Here is a 23970-nt window from a genome sequence, read left to right as displayed (position 1 = left end):
TCTTTATAGGACATATCAGAGTACATACAGGATTGCCTGGAGCCCTTAGTTTGGGCAACGATTTAGCAGATAAAACTACACATGACATACATATTTTCTCTACACTAGAAGAAGCTACACATTTTCATAAAAGGTTCCATGTCAATGCTAATACTTTACAAAAGCGTTTTAAAATAACTAAGGAACAAGCTAGACAAGTAATAAAACAATGTCAAAATTGTGTGACCTTTTTACCACAAGTTAATCTTGGAGTCTATCCTAGAGGACTGATACCTAACCATATTTGGCAGATGGACGTCACACACTTGCCACAATTTGGAAAATTAAAATATTTGCATGTTACAGTTGATACTTCTTCCAGATTTTTGATGGGCTCCCTTCATTCCGGAGAAAAAACTAAAGATGTTATAGCTCATTGCTTACAAAATTTTGCCACTGTGGGCGTTCCAAAACAGTTAAAAACAGACAATGGTCCTGGTTATACTTCTACCTCTTTTAAACAATTTTGCTCATCATTTGGCATTACTCATATAACAGGAATTCCATACAATCCACAGGGACAAGGCATAGTTGAAAGAGCTCATCAAACTATTAAAATGTACTTACTAAAGCAAAAAGGGGGAATTGGAAAGGGGTATATGTCACCCAAAGATAAACTTAAAATATCCCTTTTTACTCTAAACTTTTTAAATTTGGATTCCTCAGGGCTTAGTGCTGTGGAAAGGCATATGTGTCCAAAAAATGTACATAAGCCTAAGGTACTTTGGAAGGATATTCTAACAGGACAATGGAAAGGTCCTAACCCAGTGATTGTCTGGAGTCGGGGTTCTGTTTGTGTTTTTCCACAGGGAGAACAGCAGCCAATTTGGATTCCAGAGAGATTAACTAAAACAATTTCTACAGGCCAAAAGGAAGATGATTTGACTCAAATCCATAACAGCTGATATCCAGAACTCCAGTTTGGCTATTCTTACATCTGCGACAGTGATTAACCAGGATGCTTTTTTCAATATTTATTTTATTATTTGCCTTTTCCCACATCATAAAGTTCTATTTTATTTTTGAGCTCATACAGACCTAGGTTAATGTTTTTCTGATCAGTTTTATTTTTTGACTGTGGAGTTTTTAAGCATTGCAATGGAGATTTCACCTAGGTAAAGCTTCAAGGCATTTACTATTGTCTTAAGTGTTGTATGTTATGTGTGCACACTTCTGTTTTGTGTTGTATGTCTGTATGTGCGTATGTCCATATATCATATATGAGGAGCGCTCATGAATAAATGGATCCGAATTTTTTTATTCACGTGATTTTAATGGTTTAATTTAGATTGGGTAAACAGCTGTTGAAAATTGTTTTAATATGTGAACAAATAGGAGGTTAACAGATCTGTTTGTTTACTTTCACCTTTCCTTCTCATTATATTTAATAATTCTGTTCAGGATAATGTAAATTGTTCAAAAAATTGTTTTCTTAGTGCCTGTTGGAATGTTACATAATTTTTTTCTTAGCATCATTGCCAAAATTCCTATCTTCATCCCAGTGCCGGTGAAGACAAAGATAAAACCAAACTACAGCTTCTTCGATAGTTATCACAACAAACTGTAAAAACTGATGTATCAATGAATAATAACTCAACAAGTAATGCTCAATTAAGGAGTCGATTTACTTTGGGAGGAAATGGACATATTGACAGATTCCTCTGCTTTGAATTGCTTGCAGACCTTGCCTGGACTATGTATCACTTGTATGCATTGTGAACTATCTGTTGGTACAGCGAATTGTGGTAGTGCTGGAGTAATTTTGCTGATGGTGTCACCGGTGGTACAATTTTTCAAAGGAGCCCTCAATTGGCTTAGTGTCATGGCATTTTGCATCCTCCTCCCTTCTACTAGTGATGGTCTAAAATTGGGGGCCAACAGAGGTGAGGCAAAGAACCTCACCCCCCCACTGGTGCAAAGGCCTATCCACAAGTATGGCTGTATGCTGGACCGGTAGTCAGTGACGGGTATGATCCAATTGCAGTGGTACCAACCTAAGACAGGAGGCTGACGCCTAGAGGTCAGTTCATCCGATGACGGGTAAGGACCATATGTTGAATTGGACTGCCTAACAGGCATGGTCCCTAAGCCACATTGCTTGTTGTTTAATTAAACAAAAAGGGGGAGATGCTGAGAGCCACGGCCGAGTCTGTATGGCCCCTGGCATTTTGCCAACAGTATTGATTGACAGGCGAGGCATTACTATCTGCCTCTGCCGCAACTTTTGAGTTCTCGCACTATTTTGGAGTTCTTGTGGGGATTTCTGGGGATTCCCCGAGAGTTCCCATTGGTTGGGGAAGTGCAGGAGGAGGATTTTCCGGGAGAGATATTTCCGGCTGGGGGTTCCTGGACAAGCCTCCTGGCGTTCAGGACGATTCCCCGGGAGCTGTGTGAAGTGTTTTCCTGCAGTTTAAAAATAAAGTTTGTTCCTGCTTCAGTGGCTAGTGATTTGTGCCCAGCCAGACTGCGGCAATCAGCCAATGTAGTACTCTAGTTTTCCATTCCCATTTAAAAAATGAAACATAAAGTCTCTCTTTCATTTACAAACAGGTAAGCATAACAAATAAACATTCTATGACATTAAAAGATTATTTCATAGATATGGAGGTTTGCTTTTGACTTCAGCTGAAATAAAAAGTAGCCTGTCTGATGTATTATTCACTTTGTTATCAAATACCATTTAAAGATATATCATAAATTGATATGTCTTGTACTATTTTTCAGTAACCATGACAAACAGCATGGATTCTGATGAAAAAACAAGTCAGTTTCAAAAGCAATTACAACCTTGTTAGGTAGAGAAACATCATTTGATATAAGAACACAGACCAAATACATATGATCAAATGGGAGAGTCTGAAAGGAATACACAGAGGGAAATTTTTACATTGACAGAATAAGAAATAAATCTGTTTGGACAAAGTCAAAGGCTGATCCCAATACATAAGTCAAAAATAGGACTTTTTTTTCCTTGTTAACAAAAATTAAGAGAGCAAAAATACACATATACACACACAATCCCTGTGCTCTTTCTTTTGTCTGTAAGGATAATCTGTAAACTCCCTTTATGCTTCCTGTTATCCACCTTCCAACATTCCTCTTCCTGACTTTCATGAAGAGCAAATAAGAGACTTGGGAGCAGCACAGATCCAAATTTAGTATGATTCACTCTCTTTAATAACACCTGGAGTAAACTTCAAAAATATGCACTTCAAAAATATTAGTAGGAACCAACACACTTCCTCTATATGAAATTATGCTGGATGACTATATATTTAAGGCTATAAAATATGTAATCAGTCATCATTGTTGGACATGTAAGATTGGATGGGAGAATTGGTATTGACCTTGGGTAGTGGATAGTCCTATTGCCAATTTTTAAGATATATCTGGCTCCAAAAGAAAACACAAAAGTTGTAAGTTTGTATAGATGTATGTGGAACTTTTTGTTGCTAGAGGAGTAGGAGGAAGTGTGGGAGAGGGGTGGAATAGCAGAGGGGTGGAATAGCAGAGGGGTTGATTTATTTTTCAAATTCACCAAGAGAAGAGCTGTCAACTGCACACATGCCAATGCCCAAAGAGCAGCCCAACCTGCCTCCTTCCATCTTGGCAGGCCAGACACAAATGACATCTCACAATCTAGGAAAATCAGCAGTCAGATATAAGGGAACTAGGGAGAGGAAAACCAGTCCCAGAAATGTGCAGTTACATATCATTACTAGTGATTAGAACTTGGAGTTTGAAGGCATGGAGGCACCAAGGATGCTGGCCAATCAAAACCAGAAAAGTAAAAGGCAAACCTTAAAACAAACAAGCTACAGTGACTCTCCCTAATAGGAAATAATCATAAGAGCAATTAATTTTGTGTCAGAGATAACAAGGAGTCAGGAACAAGGGAAGTGGCACTGCTTAAATGAGTTGCAAGGTCCTCAGGGATCAGCATTGGGACCTGCCAGGAACTGGCATCCAGACTGATCTTGAGCTGCATTTCTGGACTTGCATCACACTAAAGAGACAATAGTCCCTCTCTAGGTCATTGAGAAGACTGCATCTAAAAGCTGCAATTTATTCTCCACACAAAGTGAAAAAGCTTGATCAACAGTTGAACAAAAGGCCAAAGACGTGATTTAATTTTTTTCCATAGTTATAATAGTAGGAAAATTTGCCATGACCCTTCTACAGGCTTAACTCATATACAGATCTATATGTAGATACTATTGGCAAATTTTTGAGATACAATCCTGTGAGAATTGCATTTGTTAGGACTGTACATTCTGTGCATAAAATTTAACTTAAAGTCAAATGTTATGTTTTGCCACTAAAGAAAATCCAGTCATATTAGCTAAATCACTTAGAACTGAATATCTAAGAATCTGGTTGTTCATTTGAGAAATTTAACTGCAGGTATTAGAAAAGCACTTCTGCATTTGTTTAATATTTACTTGTTCATGAAAGGATTAATAACACTTTTAAAAAGTTTGTTTACAAAAAAGTTTCCATCAGCTGTTGGGGCATTAAGTTACAACTCTTGAATACATGTGAGTTTAATCATACAACTGGTAGAGTTCAAACATTCAATTAACAAACTACATGCCCATTCAAGTTAGGCTCTCCGTGGAATGACAAACAGTGTGCACAAATCAATGCTCTCTCCAACTTGCCTGCATATAATGAGTCACATATAATGAGTCACATCAAGCATGGTTCCAAACATGGCATTGAATAATGATGCATGCAGTAACACTTAGTCCAAAGAGAATTTAATTAAGCCACCTGATCACTCATTGCATAGAGCTGTTGCCCTCTATGCCCATCGAATATATACATGGCTTTCCTTCTGCGTGCTATCATTTCATAACCGCTGCCTGGGTGGACAGTACATGCTGCCACTTGATCAGACTCAGGTTGTGGTCTTACTCCTTTTCTACTGGGGGGCGGTGGGGAGATGGAAAGTAAATAAATGATGTCTCTGGAAAGCAATGTGAATTTATTTCCAGGAAACCAGGTAGTCACAACAATGAGAGAAATTGTCAAGGACAAAATAAGTTCTTTCTCTGTATTCTGCAGGCTCAGCCAGGAGCGTCGCTGTCACTTTTCCCTTCTTCACCATCAGCTCTTGGCCACTGCTGCGTTTCCATCTGCACCTGGAACCAAGGCAGCAGATGTGTCCACCAGCCAAACTGAGCTGGGTGGGTTAGCCAGAAAACTTGTCATAATCAGTGGGAGGCAGAAAAGCGCCCTGGAGCCCACTCCCCAGCGTCCACCTGGTGAAACTTCAGAGCCCCCACCCCCCTGAGGAGAGAAGGATAGAAGCAACCAACCTATAGAAAGAATAACAAAACTGGAAGAGAACAGAGGACGGGTCCAGGAAAACAGAGGTCATGGACTCATTTGAATGACTTTCCTTAGAACCCAAAGGCCTAATATGAAAGACCACTCTCATCCCCTCTCACCCCTCTTTCAGGGTTCCCCAGTGAACAGTAGTTGTTTAGCGCCACCATCAAGCAGGCTGGCTCTGAGAGGTGGGGAGCCAGCTTCTCCTTGGCTTTGCAGAAGAGCGGGCTCCTACTGGTGGCTCAGGATCCTGGGACTGGGCGCCCAGACCTGGCTGCACAGGACAATTCTGCAGAGATCCTTAGAATCAAAACATCTTAAAAGACTCTGCCAACAAACACATATTCCAAGCAGTGCCCTAACCCACAGGACCAACCCAGGAGCAATGCAGCGCTGGGAGAGGAGAATGGGGACTAGGGGAGAGATGGGGAAGTAGTTGGACAAGAGTCAAGGAAGGTTATTCCCAGGACAAAAGCACCTGGCAAAGGGCGCCAAGGTCAGTCAGTGCCTTTGCGTTTCTGACAATGGCTTCCCCGGAGCATTTTTGGAACACTCTGGTGGCAGACAGCAACAATCCAGCACCGCGAGTAACAGAGCAGTTGTCCCCAGAAACCTACCTACTCTTTCTTTCTCTCTTCCCCGATAACCTAGTGCAGCCTGCGCTGGACACCAAGGCCACTAGTTCCCCGGAAAAGCAATGTCTCCATACACTACAGCACAGTCGTGCCAACCTGCTCCCCAAGAGAGCCTCAGGGAAGAACACTGGATCGGATTGTGAAGACCAAAGTTACCTGCGCCAAGTGGAGCCCAGCTCAGTGTCCTGCGTCCCATGTGACACAAACTCCAGGTCATCTCTTCTTCTACCCTGTGACCACCTCACCTCAGAGGGCCGCGAAAGTTTCCCCAAATCCTTGATCCCCGCCCAGACAAGGAGCCAGCTCCACATCGCACAATCCCGGGGCTGGGGCTGGGGTCATTCGTCGGGGCGCCGGACGCCCAACCCACCCGCAAGCCACCAGGGACACTCAGCTGCAGAGAACTGGCCTTGGTCTGGCCCCAGAAGAGGCCAAAGGGAGAGGAGCAAGAGCGCCACAAAAGCAGGCAGTGCCGCCGCCGCTGCCACCAAATCCATGTGGAGACTTTTCAAGCAGCTTTGCAAAGAGTTGCGGGGGTGGGGGTAGGGTGGGGGTAGGGTGGGGGGCGGGTGGTGGCTGTGGAATCCACCAGGGAGTAGCAAGGTGGGCCTCGCAGGCTCAGGGCGGAGCCTCCACAGCTGCCCGCCAACCCCTCTTTCCTCTTCACAGAAACCAAACTACCTCGGGGCCCAAAGGGTCTTCTGTGCCGCTGGCTGCCCACAGCCACAGCTCTGCTCACTTGGCAGAGGCTGCTCCTCAGTTACTTTGTTACTTTGCTTGGGGAGGAGCGGAGGCGGAGCCTCGGGCGACGTCGCCCTGCTGACTCAAAAGGCTTCCAAGAAAGGCGGGCTGGGTCTCGGCTCGGGCTCGGGCTCCGGCTCGGGCTCCGGTTGGGCTCGGGCTTGGGCTCCGGTTGGGGCTTGGACTCCAGCTTGATCTTGAGCTCCTGCTTGGGCTCGGCTCGGGCTGGGGCTCTGGCTCGTGTTGGGGCTCGGGCTCGGGCTTAGGCTCTGCACCGCCGCCTCCTGAAGGAAAGAGGCACAACAGCATTGGCTGGGTGCTCAGTGCTCAGCGCCACTTGCTGCCTGTGTTGGCCGCCTAAGCCTCACCATCCGCAGCCGCTCAGAGGTAGCAAGCGGGAAAGAGGATGCGGCGCAGCTCACTGCCCTGCTCCAGAAGATGGAGTTTGAGAGGAGAGTTTGCAAACAGTGTGGCCTGACTACCAAGGTTGAGCGCAGGCGATAGACCACAGCCCCACAGCCGCCCTAGGAGAGGTGTCTAGGGGTTATGTCCCCAAGGCGGCAGTCCCACCAGAACATTTGCCCATGGGCATTACATTATTATTCCTAGGAAGAAAGGGGCCTGTAGACGCAACCCCTAAGGCAATATCGACCTACAGGGAAATTTAGTTCCTTATTTATCCAATAAGGAGTAAGAGACTCCACCCCCATAGAAAACTTGTTCCTTTTTCGTATAATAAATAAAACTTGGACCAGAATAAATGTTCGGTAACTTTCCAGGGTGAACGGCTGGCGTGTCTCCTTTCTGGTTTACTTGTCATTGGCCAAATATTTGAATTTACTTTCTGCTTCACTGACTTCGCTGCTTGTTCTGAAACCTTCTGGACTTTTCCCACTTCTCTGTCACCTAAGAATTGCATCAGGGCTCAGTGTATTCTTTTCCTTTCGTACAGGTCTAATGGAGTACAAAAGACTTTGGAATTTTAAAAAATATCTTGTAGCTATTTAAGATGTAAGTATTTAAGAAAGCGACTTTACCCCGACAATGAAAACAGCGATGTATGGACTGATCTGTAGGAAAGTAAAGCTATGACAGTGAAGTATTTTTATTCCTTTGGCAGCTTGGAATAATTTTGCCATATACCACCCTGACTTGCTTCTGTGGTAAGAACATATGGTACATACTTTTATATGTAGCAGATCGCAAAAATAGGTGTGATCACAATGGAATAAATAAAACTTACTCAGAATTTTTGTGTCATATGTAATTTCTAACAATAGTTTGTTGATTGACATACATATGTCAGACATCTTAAGATATGCATCCTTGTTGAGTTAGCCTTTTTAAATCAAGACAATGTGAATTTCAATTTATATACCATCCATAGAACTTACCTAGCCACATATTTCTTTACTCAAATATATGCTGTTAATGATAAGGCTTAGAACAAAGCCTAGAAATATAAATGAAAATAAATACCATATGTATATTATACATACATGTAAGGAAGAATGGACTTATTTAAAAATTTGATTAGAACACAAGTTGGATTAAACAGCAGGTTGAGTTGTGTGGCTTGATCATTCAGCACACCTATCAGACCGCTATCAATTCAATTCAGCATAGTTAAGTTTATCTTAGGGTACAATGTAGATGTTTTAACACATATAACTTTGAGCACACTGTCACCATTCCCATATCTTAAATTTAGAAACTTTCCTAGGTTACAGGTAACCAAAAACTGAATGGCATATATTTTCTTTTTCCGGACTTAGCAGACCTTTGTAACATTTAGCAACAATTTGCCACAGTAAGAACAAACAAAATCCTACTGTCTGTGTACTAATTCATCTGTTCCTCTATACTTGCAAGAAAGATGAAATTTACTGCTTTGTCATTTGTTTGTTTAAATACACAAACAGCTTCTTAAAAGATGGACATGATGCTACAGTTCTTACTTGTCCATTCCTTGGGACAATTGAGAGGATTTATTTCCCTTTCTCTATCATAGAAATAAGAACAATAACAAGTAATGTGTAGAGAGTGCTTACTATATACTAGGCACTGTCTTGGGACATACAATGCTGAGTTCAGGCAACAATCCCTTGGCATAGATACAATTATTCTCATTTGACAAAGGAGGAAATCAGTAACTGACCCCAGGACACCTATACAAGTGAGAAGTAGAGGAGGGAAAGGAAAAGAAAGAAGGAAATTCTCAGAGGGAATTAGCAAACTAACAATGATGTCTTCTCAATAAAAATTTGAACAAGTCAGTCCTTTTGTCCTTGGGGTCCTTAAGTAATGCTGGCCCATAGGAATTAAAATCATTTGAATGAAGATCATGTGTTTCTTCCATATACCAAAGTGTTTATTTGAAAGACTAAAAGAATATACCAATCAATCAATAGATCAATTAAAAATTTTTCTATAACATTGAGAAATGACTTCATAACTTACATTAAATTCACTAATAACATTTAATTTAGTAGGCAGAATATTCTAGGGACATATTCCAAAATATGAAAATAATAACATAAATATCCAATAAATAGGTATATTTGTGGGCATTATATGAGAGAATAACTCATGATCACTACAAATGAAAATCATGAAGAAAGTAAATTGTGAAATGGAAGAATGATTATGAGAGAATGCTGGATAAAAAAGAACACAGAATTTTAGTGTATGAAGATGTAACTTCTAGAGAAGGATGGAAGTGTACAACAAATATATTAATAGTTGTGTTAATATAATTAGCAGTAGAGATAGAATTACAAAACTTTATATCTACCATTATCTGTTTTCCTATTTGTGTGGCATGTTTAGTAATAGCCTTTTAAAGAGCACAGATTTACATTCTTACAGAGTTACTACATACTAACTCCAGTCATCAACTTAAACCTGCACTTGTCAAAAAAAAAAAAAAGTTTTCTCTAGAATCTAGTTCTACCACACTTTAACATGTGTAATTGAAAAATAAGGTCTTAAGATCAACATAAGAGAACTCTGAACTGAGCCAAGGTAACTAGATTTATTTACTATAGAAACTTTCCCATACTTACCAATATGGGATTATGCACTGGGAACCTATTTGAAAGGAAAACACAACATATCTCAAAGTTGTAGACAACAGAACACAAATAAACAAGTGTGTTAGTCAGCTTTCTGTTGCTGAGATAATCAACCTATAAGGAGAAAAGATATCTGGCTCATGGTTGAAGTGGTTGCAGTGCATGATCAGTTGGCCTCATTGCTTTAGGACCTGTGGAGAAACAGTACATCAGTGGAAAGTACATGCTGAGAGAAACTGTAGAACTCATGGCAGCCAAGAGAGGAGGGCTGAGGTCCCAATATTCCCTTTATGGACACAACCCAGTGGCCTACCTTGCTACCCCAGTTCCCCACCTTAAGGTCCCACCACTTTCAATAGAACCATAGGTTGAGGACCAAATCTCACCAGATGAATTTTTGGTTGACATTTAAGACCCCATCTGTGACAAGGATATCACTCAGGACTAGAGTTACAGGAAAGAAAATATGGGAAGCCCTCCCTTCAATAACAATTAGTATCTTTATATCTCAATTTCCTGCAGAGAAAAATGAGATTCCTGAATCTGATTTTTCAGAGGATTGAATGAGAGATGTGTTTTTCTTGGAGATGTAAACTTGGCAACAGATGTAAGTATGAAATAGTTGCTTAAAAGTAAATGTAATTTTCTTCACTGAAGGGTTATATGCACAAACCTGTACTCAGCAGAAGCAAGGTTTTATTTACCCAATGACAGTGTGAGTGTACAAGCAACATGCATTTATAAGCAATTAGATAATATTCTCAGCATATTAATAGGAACTAATTGGTTCTGTTATGCTTTTCAGTTTGTTTAGCATATTCACCCATGTGATTTCAATCTAGCCTTACTCCAACCCTGGGAATCAGGAAAGTCAAGTAGTGTTATTAATTCCACTTAACTGATGAAGAAAGCCACAGCTCAGAGGGATGAAAATACTTGCCCAAGGTTATGCAGCTGATAATCCTAAAACTGTAACTCTGACTTGGGTCTTCTGGCTCTACATCTCATTCCCCACCCCAATTCCTATGTACTTAGTTCTCCTACTCAATGCCAATTCATCAGGCAAAGCCCCTTGGGTTGGATATGGAAATTCAGGTCTATTTTATCTTTGAAAGGTGAAAGAAAAAAAAACACTAAATTAAAAACAGTTTCCTATAGTAAAATTCTTTCAAGTGTTTGTGTGTTGTCATAGAGTACCCAGGAAAGAGAATATAATGGAGAATTTCTGACAATAAAGCCCTTGGATAGATCAGGAAGATCCAGAAAGGAGACAAGGAGTTTGTTACACCCTTGGAAGCTGTTGTTCTGGAAGTGTGTTGGCCTGGTGGAATAGAGGAAACCCTAATCCCTGACCAGTTACTACTTAGATCTCACCACCAGTCTCTAGAAAGTAGAGGAATATTGAAGGCAATTGTGCCTGTTTCTCTAAGGAAATTCTCTTCTCTAGGCAATTTTGGATCAGATGAAAAGCAATACACTATATGCAAAACCAGAGTTATTTTGTGAGCCCCTTGAACCCTTTAAAATATCCATAATTGGGGATTATTTCAGAAATAAGTGTCAAGAAAATGCATGCTCCAAAGATTTTATCAAGGGAAGGAAAAAAAATGTGAGCAGCTTGAGAGCTCAGTGTTGCTAATTTGGAAGAGCAATTTGCCTACAGATGGACATGATTAACAAACTTGGGTCAAAAAAGAAGCCAATCATAAAAGTGTGAACTGGATTGAGGTAGAGGAATGGGAAAGTGACAGTCACTTGCAGAGCTGATACACTCTCACTTGAGAGCTTCCCCCATTTTTAGAATGTTTAGTCCAGTGATATTACTAAGAGATTTAGTTTTGAGGGAACAAAGAATGTTTGACTTTACACTAACCTACTATGAATTTGCTAAATTATTTTTCTATGACATTACAACATACTTTATTCTCTCTTTATACCAGTGAGTATTTTTCCATACTCCCTTCCCACCAAATGTATTTTGATTTTCCAGATACACTAGAGGGAAAAAAAGGGTATAAAAGGCACCTGCTATACAGCATCCCATTGAACCCTATTTAAATTCTTCTGGTTTGAATGTGTGCATTATGCTGAGATATTTTGTGTTTGTTATTTCAGAAAAGCCAGGAAGGAGGATGACTTAAAACTAATTAAATAGACCATGCATTCAATAATACATTTTGTGGGGTAAGAGCTCATATGCAAAGTTGCAGCCTAAGGAGAATTAACACAGCTGAATAAGAATGTCTCTAATGATTATGCTTCTTTCTTCCTCCCACTTATTTCTAAATCCCAAGAAGAGTTTGGAAATGGGCAGAGAGGGATAAAGGAGAGAGTGGCAGAAAACAATCATCATTGGGGGATGAGGTCTACAGGGACTAAGGATTGTTGTTCCTTACAGAGACCTCATCGCTAAACTGTTCCTTCATTGTATTAAGTGAAATCCAGCATCTTCTGTGGTTCACATCAGAATAAATTTTATATTCCAATTTCATATTTTGATAGCAGAACCTGACAAACCAGATTCCAAATTGTCCCCATTAGAAGTGATGGGAAGGGAATAAGCAGAGTGAAGATATTTGTCACCTATCCCTGCTTGAGAATGACAGAAATTAATTATCCCTTTATCTGTGTCTTCACAGGAGTTTGTACCTCAATTGTGCCTATTGTTGTTGCATTTATTCCTAATTCTTTTTTTCATGTCATTCTCACTGTCCCCCACACTCACCATTAGATGGTAACTTATCTCTTGGAAATATATGGTCCTGTGCTCTCTCACCTACCCCTCAGTGCACTGTGTACATTATATGTAGGAAGGAAGGAAGAAGCAGGGAAGGAGGGAAGATGCAGGCAAGAAATACTGCATTAGGGAGATATTGGTTAGTGTCAAGAGTGGGACTGGAGGCTGGAAAATGGATGAGCTGGGGAGGGCGAATGGATTTGAGGGTTTTTCAGTGGGAAAAAAATGGGAGACAATAATGTTAGACCAAATGCAAAATCTGATTTCAAATGCACTTGCATTTTTCTGTGATTATTGCTGAGAGTTTTGCAGAGTCGGCTGTTTCAATTTGTATTGAAGTAGATGGGGCCAACTTTTCAATTTATTCCACTGCTAAATAATTAATCTGCCACTTGGGATCTTTAGTAAACTGAACAGGGGTTGCATTACTAGTGTACAAAATAGCTCTGTGATGGGTCTTGTCACTTTCCAATTCAGGTTTCATATTTCTTTGAGAAACCATACTTTAAATCTGAATCATATGCTGAGAGCCATAGCCTAAGCTGACAAAGAAATTGCCATGCGTCATTCCTACTTGGCTATGGCTCTCAGCAATCATATAATTGCTTTTTAATAAAGAAGTAAATTATAATAATTCAAATAACATTTCAAATATCTCACTTGGTTTCCTTAAATATGTTAATTTGCTATGACTTGTAGATTCTGTATCAAATATAATTCTTCTTAATTTCTTTCTCTTACAAAAACTTAGTTTTCAGAATATCACATGAAGTAAACTTTAAAAAGCTAGGAGAATCTTGTAATTTAAAGATGAATAGAATAGAAATCTGAGAGCCTTCATAATGCTGAAACTACTCTTCACTCCCTTGTTAGTTAGCCAACAATTAGCTAGATAATGTCTAGTTAATAAGCTATGTTTGAGGACCCACTGAAAATCCTAGACAAGGTATCTGTGACTTGGCATTTGTAATCCAAAAAGATTAAGAAAACAGGAAGGCACAAATTCTTGATTTATTCTATGAATGCATAAAAATATTCTATTCATCTAAAAAATTTTGCCTATTGGTCAGTAGACTTAGCCATTGAAATCAGTATATTAAGATACAAGTAAAGAAAGTGAAAGGAAACCCATGTAGAATGGTAAAGTAAGACCAATGGAATTATTGTAATAAATCTGCCTTATTGCATAATCAGTAGCTAGAAATATGCAACCAATATATTTCATTTATCTGTATTCATTATTTATTACATGTCAAATTATATAATATTTCATATATACAAGTTTTTGGTATATGAAATATTACACAATTTTGTGACATATGAAGACTATTATTTCATGTTATCTTCACAATAGCAGAGAATATATTTGGTGTCTGTCAAAAAATAAACAACAGAAAGCAGGGGAGAATACTGTAGTCCATCCTTGTCCAAGGTCACACATGCTCATGTTGAATTAGAACCAGTCACAGATCTGCAGTTTGGTGCTGTCCACTCTGATTTCAGAGTAGTGGCTCCTGTTCACTCTCTCCTATTTTAATTTTAGAATTCTGGCAGGATGGAAAGAGTATAAAGAAATGGTTCACTGCTTCCTCTGCTATACCATAAGAATTTATGGTACATGCTGCTTGAGAACAATGCCTTCTTTGCAATTCTTGAAGCATCTCTAGGGATATATACCATCCTATTTTCTTCCTTGCCACACTGTAAATCAGCTTTACAAATAGCTACTCATACAGGAAAGAAGCACTTCAAACTGGACAGTCTAGTGTACTTTCCAATTTTGTATATGGCTTAGTAAGCTCTACCTGTTAAATATACCATATTTTTATCACTGTCATCTTTGAACCACCATTAATATTAACCAATAAGTAGAAATTGATTTAACAGACTCAAAACTGTTTTGCCAAAGAAATGATGCTGTTGCAACATAACTTTGTTATGAAGGAAGTATGTGGTTAATTAATACTTTTTGGAAACCTAAATAGCTACTCCATGAGGTTGAGGTAGAAAACCTTCACCAGAAGAAGGGGGGGGGGGGACCGTAAAATGGATGCTGTATAATAAGATGCTGCTGATAAACGTTGGTGAAAGCAGATGAGGCAGAAAGTGGGTATTTGGAGCTTTCTCAAGAAAAGTGTTGAGCTAATCCAACTTAGCATAAAATAGAGCTGCATTCTCAGGGTGAGGCTCTGCAGTAGGCACTGACCATGAACGTGTTTATAATTTTCAACAAGAACTAGCTATTTTTGCCCATGACTTTGAAAGTCTCAGGTGGGTGAGAATCAGCATGAGCCATTGAGGGAGCAACAAACTAGCCAGAGGCACCTCAATTCCTGCAGTCAGCCTAAATCATAATCCTAAGAAGGGACTAAACAAGTGGCTTAATCTGAAAGATTGAATCTGGCACCATGTCAAATAGGTCAGATAGGTGAGGCAGAGGCAAGCATAGCAAGAGCTGCATGAACTTGTGACTTATGAGAGTAAATGACTTGCCTCAGTTCTTTTTGGCTAAGGAAATCTCTGTTCTTTGTGTTTCCTGCTCCCCCATGGGGTGGAATTCACAGCTCTTAAAATTTCAAAAAAGTCTAGAAAAGCCCTGTTTCCTGGAAATAATACCATATCCTTAATTCCTAAGGTAAAGGCTTTGTGTTCTGAACTAAAATTTCTTACTAATTTTTGTCCTGACTGGTAAACCCATTCTCTGGTGCTAGGAAAAGGGAAATTTGTACTAAGAAAAGGGTAATCATAAAGACAGGTGTGCAATTGTCCTCAAACAGCACAATCCTCAAAGAGGACCCATAATATCTGCAGTTCTCATTATTGTGCCCTTGATTCTGTCAGTTCCCTTCCTTAAAAAATATGTGGGGGAGAATGATAAGATGGGTTCCACAGAGTATATCCACCCCCTCTGCAACCTGACTGTGGGTTGACAATTTATATAACACTAACTCTGAATATGTGGAGCTGACAGTGTCAAATTAATATTTATACAAAGTTTACTCCATATGCAAAATCAGTCGGCCTCAAGTGTCATAAGTGGACACTGGTTTTACAGTGCTTTAAATGACATCTGGTTTTGACTGAATCTTATCTTGGCATAGAACTATCATAGTTTAAGAGGCTTCTGGGACTTTTAGCACATTGTAATTTAGTATCTCACATAAGACAACTTTGTTATTAATCCTCAGGAAAATCATGGGACTTTAAACACTATTCTTACTTTTCTCTCCAATCTAGTTCTAGTCACAAATTCTCACAAAAAGGAGAATTTTCATTTTCTCATAAACTTGATACAATTTAAATAGAGCTTCATCAATTGGAATAGGCCCCAAAGTTCCTTTAAAGGTCATTTGATAACCAAATTTTCTCTTTCCTATGTTTACAAAGTAGGCAGTAAGCTTAATTATTCCAAAAAATTACACAAGTTGAAAATAAATACATAATTAAAAATTATATACATGTATTTAAAAATATTTGGATACATCAGAGCAATGTCTCTGTAGAATATTCTAATATAATAGTTCCCAATGGTATGAAGATGTCTGAAAAACAAAAATTTAGTCAATGGGCAACTGATGGACAATTTCTGAGAAGAGAAATAAATAGAACAAGGAAGAATTAATAGAGAATATAAAAAACAAGAAAGAAAATTCTCTTTCACTTCATCAGACACTTTCATCATCCTGTATATTTTCTCCTATGACTCTTGGAAAGTTTATATATATGGCAGGAAATTTTATTTGAATATTCTAAAGCAGTAATGCTTTAGATGTTACTTATGTGTCCCAGAGAGGATCAACAAAATTAAATGTTTCTAATTACAAATTTAGCTCCTGTAGGAGTCTCACACAAGAAACAGAAGAAAACAAACCCACTTCCAAAAGAAGTATGACACACACATTTTGAAGAAACCCCAATGTTTCATGCAATGGTAGGCAAGATGTAAAAAGCCACCCAAATTCACACGTCTACACCAATCATCATCAGAAAAAAAAATACTCCATAGTCTATCTGTACATCCAGATGCATCTGGGAATCTATACCTACAATATATTACTTAATGTTATATACATTTATTACCCATCCCCCTTTGCTTTTAATATCTTATGTAAAGCCTTCATTCAAACTCAAAAAGGTATAAAATTAACCTGGGTGAGGGGAAGGTAATCCTTTAGACATTCAGTTAAAATGTAGTTTATCTCAAAATTTTTAATAAAAACAAATTATCTTCTCCATTTACAACTTGACTTTCTAACTGTAGAGTAGATTACATTGTAGAGAGTACACCTCTATCTTCAGACTGTATCTTCTATTCTTAGAATTAAGATGTAACTGGACAATTTTAAGATGAATAAATGGGAAGTTGGTTCCATTAAGATGACAGCAGATATATTACATGCAGAAGTTAATATTTTTTAATTCTCTCTTTAAAAAAGGATGCAGTTGAATTGGAGGGGAGAAAACCTATAACAGGTCAAAAAGAACCCAGATTCAATATATGAAAATATCTCATGATAGGTCGACGATGACAGTAAAAATAAGAGGAGAAAAGTAATCTTTCTGGAAGGTCATTTTTCAACAATGTAGAAACACTAAGTGCCAGGAAGATTTCTACTCATGTAATATTAGCATCCAAGTTTCCTTCTATTTATTTTATTGGAACAAATGAGTTAAATAAGTTATCTGTCCTCTTTACTGAGCTTATCTGTTTCATCTTTAGTCAGCTGGTTTTGGGGAAGGTTAGCCATGTACTGTAGTAATGCCTACTGCATAAAATCCAACTATTTGCTGTGAACAGGTGGAGAAAGCAGTCAGTAGAAACCTAGGATCCCCGGAAATAGATGGTGATAGAGACCCACACAGTACCCAGTATTAAGCCCAAATCTCTCTTTTTTTTTCAGAGAGAGAGAGAGAGAGAGAGAGAGAGAGATTTTAATATTTATTTTTTAGATTTCGGTGTACAGAACATCTTTATTTCATTTTTATGTGGTGCTGAGGATCGAACCCAGTGCCCCGCACATACCAGAGGAGCATGTTACCTCTTGAGCCATATCCCCAGCCCAAAGCCCAAATCTCTTCTTGTGCTTTTTTGCTGTGCAAGTTCCACCCCTACAAAAGAGAAATTGATCCAAAGTTCCAAGTTTTCTTGTGTCTCTAGTCAATTTTCACATTAGTATATATTTTCTTGGACAAAGGTCCTTGTTCCCATGTAAACAACTGCTCCACACATTATCCCAAGGCTATGCTAAATAACATCATATATCCAAAGTAAAATGATGTTTGAAATAAGCAATACATCTTCATAAAAGGAATACATGTAAACATAGATTGAAGTTGATTCAGCAGAGAGAAAACTTGTCCATTACCACATATAATCCTCTGCATTTAGTAAGAAGTATGTGCACACAATGCAACCCAGATGGTCACAACACAAAGGTTGACCAGCACCAGCACCATGAAGCCATAGACAAAATAGACCTCATATGCCCAGAAAGATGTGAAGATGAAATACATTTCAATAAAGATAGAGCCAAAAGGTAAAATTCCTCCCAGGCAAACAATAACTGCAGGCTCCATAAAATATTTTTTTCTCTGGCATAGGACGAGGTATAGCACTGACAGACAAAGGAATTTGTGTCGACCTGACAAATTTCAGCCAAGTATTATAACAATAAGATTTAGAAGAAGAATAACCAAAAAACAGTTGCAAAAGCAGCCACCATTGTTCCCAAAGGAATGGCTCTTGAAGCATGGTAAGAAGTGGCTATAAAATTGATGAAGAAGGCCTGCAACACACTGCAGCTGGGATAAGGAATGCCCCAGTGAACATCTGTTTTATCCATCTTCTTTCTCCTTGTCTAGCATAGAGACTTCCTCCAAAATAACCATACCCTGGAGATGTAGTAGCATAGAAAAATATATAAATCTTGTATCATTCCAACAATAATACCAATGAGAGACAGCAATTATCTGACATCCAGAAAGAATGAGAGAGAAAAATATTGGCTGGTGACTTGATGGTCTAAATACAACTACATGCATCTGCTTCCATCCATATCCATCTCCTAAGTCTCTATCCATGTCCTCCATTTCTTCTTCTTTACTGTACGGGGCATACTCTTTCCTTAAGTTCTCATTAAAATCATTGAAACTAAGCCTACCAAGAAGATCACCACCTTGAAGGAGTTGAAATTCAAAACCAGTGAATCCTCTGTTGAAAAAAGCATGGATCAAGATATTAGTGAAATCGATCTTCAAATTTTACATCTGACTTTTTCCATTTTACCAAATATGACATCTGTATTTTGTTATTGGGAACCAGTTTCACCTTTCCTTCATCAATTTGACTTCCAAAACTATTTCAAGCTTTTTGTAGGTCCAAATTTAACAATCTTCTCCATTTTTGTCTGCTTCACCAACAATACCCCACATTGGTAAATCTTCTATGTACATCTGGTACCGGTAGTGAGTTTTGTAGCATAAACAAAGGCATCTCTCTTTTCTTTATCAAAATCAATTTCACAGTAAGTGGTTGGCATCACATCATCTTTAAATTTAATATCCAGACCATTAAATTCCAATTCAACTCCTTGAAGTGCTTCTCTCAGTGTTTTATGCTAATGACTGTTACTTTTTTTGACCCCACACAGATTAGAAGTGAAAAGTACTTTTATGTTTTGTGGTGATTTTGGAAGGGCCCAACAGTATTCATCCATAAAACAACTTCTTCTTTATCTTGAAACTGACTTTCCTGCCTTGCTCCAGTCCACCATTCTGAAAACCATCCGTCCTAAGTGAAAGCCACTCCTAGAGTCGTTAACATCCATGCTTGGATGTGAAAATGCAATTAAACCACTGACCAACTTTAGACCAAATGCAAGAGATTATTCCAGGGCCAGGCCTTCGACTGGGAAATTCGAGACTTTAGGTTCAGAAGTGGCCCAAGGTACAGACCACCAGGATGGAGGCTTTGCTGAGAATCTGTGTTCCTGCTCATCTGCCTGGGCCCTGTGCAGCAGCAGCAGCGACATTGCTGAGGCCGCTGACAGGCCAGGAACGACCTGCCTTGGCCTCGTCCTGGGCGCTCACGCTGGACCGGCCCATCAACTGCTCTGCTGCCATTTGTGCCAAGGCCGATTCGAATCCACAGGGAGCAGGCTGACTCTTGGACCAGGGCCCAGCAGCTGCCTCTGTGTCCTCCTCAGTGGTCACAGCTCCAGAGCCGCCTGCCCCCGCCCCCTGCCAGCCTCTTCCTTTAACTCAGCCAAGTCAGCATCATACAGATTTAAGCGAGTCTTTGAAAAATGCTTATCCCACCCACAAAAGATAAAAAATTCACAAGGACAAGGACATCACTTGTTCTCATCTTTAATGCCCCACTCACCATGCACAGATCTCGCCAAAGGTGAGTATACTATATAATTTTTTAAAGAATATATAAATAAATTTCTTTCAAATAGGTGAAATAAAAAGTAAATGAAGAACTAACGAGTTGAGTGGATAGCTAGAGGTTAAGAGAGTCAAGGAAGTAAGTTCAAGAATGCTATAGAGGGAGAGTTGACAAAAGACTAAAGACTGGGCTATGTGCCCTGATTGACAGCCTGTTGGGTCCTAGTACCCCACAGTGCCCAGGTGCTGATATAGCATAGGAAGCATCTATCACAAGACCTGAAGGGGACTCTTTCCTTGATTGTGTAGGTGACTGCAAGCTGTCATCTTACTTTGGATTCTAGTTTCATACTGTGTATACAGTAATTGTGTGACAAGAGAGAGACCACCTCTCACACAATTACTATGTGTGCAAAGACTGGTTTTCAGACTGGATGGTTTTCAGTATGTGTAAAGCATGTGAGCATTAAATAAAAGCTGTTTTCATTTCTTCAGTTCCCCGTGCAGTTCTTTAGCATAACAGAAGATAGATAAGGAAAGCAGACAAACAGACATTTTTTAAGCAGATTTTCAGAGTGGTCATCAATATATCATTATTGTAATTCTTCAAAGTTCTTGGTATCTTTTAATTGTATATTCAACAGGAACAAATTTAAGCTTACCTGTCTAACCAGTTGGTACATAATAATTAATACACATAATAAAATAATAAAAGATAATCTTAGCTAATATAGCAAGTTATCTTTCTTATAGGGCTATTTTTTAAACAATTTGCAATATAATTTATGCAGGCTATTTTATGTTCACAAAATTTTTTACATACTGTCTACAAGAAGAAATTTTTCTTCTTTTCTTAATAGGCTTATAAATTTGAGTTTTAAAGTCAATTAAAGAAAAAAATCACCAAATGAACTCAGCCTAATTTATTTAACTAGCTACTTTTACAGAATAAAAAAATATATATGGAATTTTATGTCTTCTTTGGTCTTCTTTGGCCTTTAATGACTTTCATTGTAGTACCTTAAACTTTAGTACCCCCATTACATAATCCTGCAAAAGGGGTCAGTAATTTGTGAATATGAGGGAAGTGTTAACATTTTTTAAAACTGCATTAAAGAATTTGTTTTGGCCTCTTATTTACTAAACTATTTTTAATCGTCCTCAAGTTTTTAGAAAACATTTATTCACATGCCACGCTTGATGTTGGGGTTACTAAGATAAAAACTTGATTTTTATCCTCAGAAGTTCATTGTACATTAGAAATAGAGATGCAGAAACCATGTGTTTCTTTACACTGTTATAAGTAATATAATAGAGGTATTCACACAACATATAAAATTGCAAACAAAGACTAGAGGCATGTTATTTAACTGCAAAATTTTCTTTATTGTCAAAGAAGATTTTGTAAGGCAACTATAAGAGCTTTTTTGTTTGTTTGTTTGAAGGAAAAGAAAATAGGAACCAGAGGGTGTTTTTTTGTGTGTGTGAGTGTGTGTGTGTGTGTGTGTGTGTGCTGTGTGTTTGCAGAGTCTTCATGGGGGAGTATAATTGGGGTATTTCAAGTATGTGCAAAGCATGTGAAAAGTCATTAAGGCTTCAAATAGCAGTTTTTCACTTTTAGTTCTATATACTATTTATGTAACCATTGATGAGAAGCTGTGGCAGACAAATCAGGGCCATAATGACTCTTTATTCTAAGGATAATGTGGACCCACTGGATTTTATTCAGAATTGTTTCTTAACTTTTCTTTTCCTTTCATTTTTCTTTCTTTACACCACATACTCTCATTCAACATTCACAAAAAGAATATGGCCTCCTTTAAAAGATTTTGACAATTCTAAATAAACATTATAAAACAATTATAATCTCATCAATAACATCTTCCCAGTTACTCTATGGTGATTATGATTTATTTAATTAAAGATGTCACCCTCATATTACCCTACTCCTCCCCCAACACTTGGATGAAATTGTTATATGATTTCTTTGCAGTCACTGCATAGAAAATATAAGATTTAGGTTCAGTGTGGAATGTGGATAGATAATTTCAGAATGAACTTAGGGGATATGTTAGGAAGTTATTGTGTACTTCACATAAAAATGATGAATGCCTGAATTGCAGTAGTAGTGGTAAGAGTGGAGAGAACAGGATTGGTATGGGAGATACTTAAAGAGGTTGGATCAATAGGACTGGGTCAAAGTTTGAATGTGGTTGGAAAAGATAGAAATATTCAACTTGACTGCCCAGGTTCTGACTCAGCTTTTTGGGTAGAAGGTGACCATATTACAGTGTGCTGAAGGGTTAGGTCCAGAAATAAGATAGGAAAAATTCTGAGTGTACCTGGGAATCTAATGATTCAGAGATAGATGATGTATAAAGTATATGGACATATTGACTATAGCTCAAGAGAGAGATCTGATAGGCAAACATCAATTTGAAACTCAATGCTGAACAGACAGTAGTTGAAGTTATAGGATTGACTAAAATGTTCCAGGACAAAGTTAACTGGGATCATAAGAGAAAAATTGAAGAAAATCCCATATTTACAGGGAGGAGGAGAAGATAAAAACTGAAGGATACTAACAGAGAACATCATTACTAGTAGGAATTAAGGAAAATTATCAGAATCTTGGGAGATGATAGAGAAAATAATTTTAAGATTATTCAAGAAGAAGGAGTCAATGTCAAAAGTGACTAAGAAGTCCAGGGGGATAAACCTCTACAATTGTCCATTTAATTTTGGTGTAAAAAATTCATAATGGCCATCATGAGGTGGCATTTTGTGTTTTTTTTTTTTTTAATTTTAGTAAAGTGATTTCATTTAGAGAGAGAAAACTGAATGAAATAAAAAGTATTCTGATATCACAAAAACATTTACTTATTTTTCTAAATGTTCCAGGACCATTTGATCATTTTTAGGAAAAGGAAGAGAAAAGGGCTATTTTATTTGCTGTTTCAATATCATTATTTCAGTCAATTGTTGATTTTAGTAAATCCATATTACTAAAAATGACAAACTGCTTTCTCAAATCTCTTTTTTTTTCAGGACATTAGCTATATTTTCTTTATTATGTTAAGGAATAACTCAGAATGTTATTTTCTGACATATTATTAACAATTCTAGATTCATGCTACAGGGGTTATAGTTTGAAATTTCACATCAAACTATTAATTCATTTTAAAGAAACAGCAACAAAACCTTGTAGCATCTCTTATGAAGGGGTCCATGTGATTCACCAAATTAATCAGCAAATTAAAAGCATCAAGGAAAATTTATTCCCAGAGTGAGATTCTGCTCTTTGATTCAGATCTTCCAGTTTAACTTCTAAGTTTGGGAGACAACATATACAAAGTTCAAATCTGGTGTCAATGAAGACAGGGAAGAGGAAGAAAATATAAAGTTTCCCCTCTATTCCCTAACAATATCTTGTAAACAACAGGTCAACAAGTATTTCAAAGTAATGTGAACACAAAGCTCAAAATAGCCTTGGGCAATACAGGAGAGCAGAGAAAGCACTCAACTGTATGCCAAGGAGAAAATCAGAAGAGAGGGTACAGGTGAAAAAACTGCCAGCCAGAGTAACATTTTGGGATTAAGAAGGAAAGAGATGCTTCCAAGGATTTGCCCACATTCTGAAACAGGATTGTGTGAGTTATGCTTCCTAGATATGTAGCATTTACAACACGGATGGCTAGTAATTCTGGAGATGTTGAATCAATTATGTATTTAATCCCAGGTTTCAATAAATTATTTCTCAATAAATAATCTCTTCAATTAACTAAAGAAGATTTCAAGAATACATATTATTTCCTAAGTGAGGGTATCCTTTGTGAATAAATACATGTCTTCTTATTTCTTTGGTCTGTTGTTCACCCAAAGGGCAGAGACAAGAAGGCTAAAATGGGATTTCTATTCTCTCAATAAATTTAGCATTGCTATTTGGAGTCTTTAGCCCTCAGAACATCTACAGAGCAATAGAATTATCTAATTCATATCAGGAGGGACAGAAGACTGTTGT

General features: G+C 38.2%; 1 pseudogene; it reads right to left on the bottom strand.

The window, feature by feature from the left end:
- Positions 1 to 17714: 17714 nt before the first annotated feature.
- Positions 17715 to 19682, bottom strand: LOC139706077 (transmembrane 9 superfamily member 3 pseudogene; annotated as a pseudogene).
- Positions 19683 to 23970: the final 4288 nt, after the last annotated feature.

This window comes from Marmota flaviventris, chromosome 1 (assembly GCF_047511675.1).
Source record: "Marmota flaviventris isolate mMarFla1 chromosome 1, mMarFla1.hap1, whole genome shotgun sequence".
Classification (NCBI taxonomy): Eukaryota; Metazoa; Chordata; class Mammalia; order Rodentia; family Sciuridae; genus Marmota; species Marmota flaviventris.
The sequence above is the reverse complement of the archived record's forward strand: the minus strand, read 5'-3'. Positions and strand labels throughout refer to the sequence as shown.